We start from the raw sequence: 2,210 nt of genomic DNA, 5'->3' as shown, positions 1-2,210 counted from the left end.
GAATTCTTTTGATTCATTAAAGGATTTTAAAGTGTGTTCCACTGCTCTGTTTAAGATAATAAGAAAGCCTGTGAGACATTTTTAGAAAAATTTCAATCCACAATGCTTGTTATTTTAGAGGGTTGGTGCTTGAAAGGTATCTGTTATCTGGGGGAGTCACTACATCCAACTGATATTCTTGTTCAGGTGCCCTTTCTTTTAGAAAGAACTTGGTTATCATTTTTTTTTTTCTTCCGCATTTCAACATGTTATTAATCCTGTAGTTTGAAAGAGGATCAACATGGCAACAAAGTGTTTTGAAAACAGCCTCTTGTGATTTGAAGATTAAACAAATCATTAAATTAAATGACTCCACAATCAAATGTTTATGACTTAAAAGTTGGCCAGCCAGTGGCACTCTGTAAAGGAACGCCGGCTCAATTATGTCATAAAATACAGCAGCTACACTCTATCTTATCAACTTAAAAGCCACTTGCGGTTCTTATATGGGGATGCTGGCTGTTCAGTTGGCGGGGCATAGGCCTATGTGTAAAGAGCAGCTGTGGACACGGCATCAGCTGCTCTCCAGGAAGCAGAGGCCAGTGGTGCAGTTATGGGGAGCTTTTATTTTCTCCTTTATTTGATTTTGGATTGCTTTTGCCTATTTTAAAGACACTGAGCAATTTTTTTTTACCTCATCAAAAAAGTAGGTAAGAACAAGGAAAGGTGCCCTTAAAGTAAATAGGAGTAGAGTTTGGAAGTTCTGAAAAATTAACACTGTTTAAATGCTCAGTTTGCCACTGTTGGAAATAATAAAACACAGTTTAGAGCATATGGTCATCGTCCTTATTTCTTGGCAAACAATAGCATTTTCATTTCCCATTCCAAATTGACCTAGACAGCTAAAGAGGGAATCAGACTAGAAAAGTACATTTCCTTTAGGATAATTAGAAGATGCTAAGATTTATCAGTCCCTGGTCTCATCATTTAATGAGGTTTGCTTTTATTCAGTCTTTATTAGAAATATAGATGGGGTTCTAAAAAAAGGGGGGGGGCAGTTTATAATATATGAACAAATTCTGGGAATTAAAAAAAATCCACACAGCTAAAAAAATCCACACAGCTACATTAAGCGCATGTAAAACATCCTGTTGACTTCAATAAGAAAAAGAAGGCAAACAAACAAGACTTGCGTGGTGTAGGGGCATGATGGCTGCAACTCCATGAAAGAGGTTGTGATATAAAATTTGTCTAATTCACAGAGTTTGAATTTAAAAAAGTAATAAAATTTTAGGGCTTCAAAAGAATATATCAGTGTATAATCCTGGACCAGAATCACTGGTATAAACTGGAGCCTGACAGAATAACAAATTCCTGAATCTTACCATCCCAGGACATGTGAATCATGAATTATGGGGATGGATCTTAGGAATCTTGTTTTGTAAATCTCTCCCAGGTGATGCTCATGCTACTGAAGTCTGAGATCCCTCTGGCCTCACTTTGAATGTTACTAACCTCACATCAAATTTATAAAGTGACAGAAATGGTGCACCTGGAAGCATAGGCCTATAGGACAAGATGGTCTTGAAGTGTGGGCTGCAGCAGGTTGGTGGCCACGGTGGCATCTAAGGCTATCTATGAATTCTCTCCAGGGCAAATGATGTGAGGGTTAGTGCATTATTGGGGGAAGACAGATGTGGGAACACATAATATGAAGCAGTTTTTTGGCTGTCACTGATGGGTTACATATACTACTGAAGTATATATGGCAAAAACACATTCTCTGCTGCAGAATGAAGCATGGTGCTCCCTGAATGGCATGGCTGGCCTTACTGTGTAACTAATGATCCTCCAACAACAAACTACCTACTGCTCATAAATTCATCTGGACAAGCCATAAATTCAACGTGAGTTGCCTTCCAGAATCATATGTACCTGATTCCACCATGAGAGAGAGGATTCAAGAGTGGGTCCCACCATCAACAGCTTACAAGTAAAAACAATGAAAAAACAATTTAAAAATGTAAAACATGGGGCTACTCAACTGCACTTTTACTGCTTACTGTTAACTTGATTAAAATTATTTGATTAAACAAAACAAGAAATAAATATATAGAAGGACATTCATTATCTTCCACAGCAACCCCTTCCATCGCTGGACAGTTTTGATTTTTCTGAGATAACTCTAAGTACAGAGACATTGTCTGTGGTCCTAATTATATTCATCAGGA

General features: G+C 37.7%; 1 pseudogene; it reads left to right on the top strand.

The window, feature by feature from the left end:
* Positions 1-1,557: 1,557 nt before the first annotated feature.
* Positions 1,558-1,976, top strand: LOC118714583 (annotated as a pseudogene).
* The last annotated feature ends 234 nt before the right edge of the window (positions 1,977-2,210 follow it).

Source organism: Pipistrellus kuhlii, unplaced genomic scaffold (genome assembly GCF_014108245.1).
Source record: "Pipistrellus kuhlii isolate mPipKuh1 unplaced genomic scaffold, mPipKuh1.p scaffold_m20_p_10, whole genome shotgun sequence".
Lineage (NCBI taxonomy): Eukaryota > Metazoa > Chordata > Mammalia > Chiroptera > Vespertilionidae > Pipistrellus > Pipistrellus kuhlii.
Note: the sequence above shows the minus strand (reverse complement) of the source record. Positions and strands in the feature narration are given on the sequence as shown.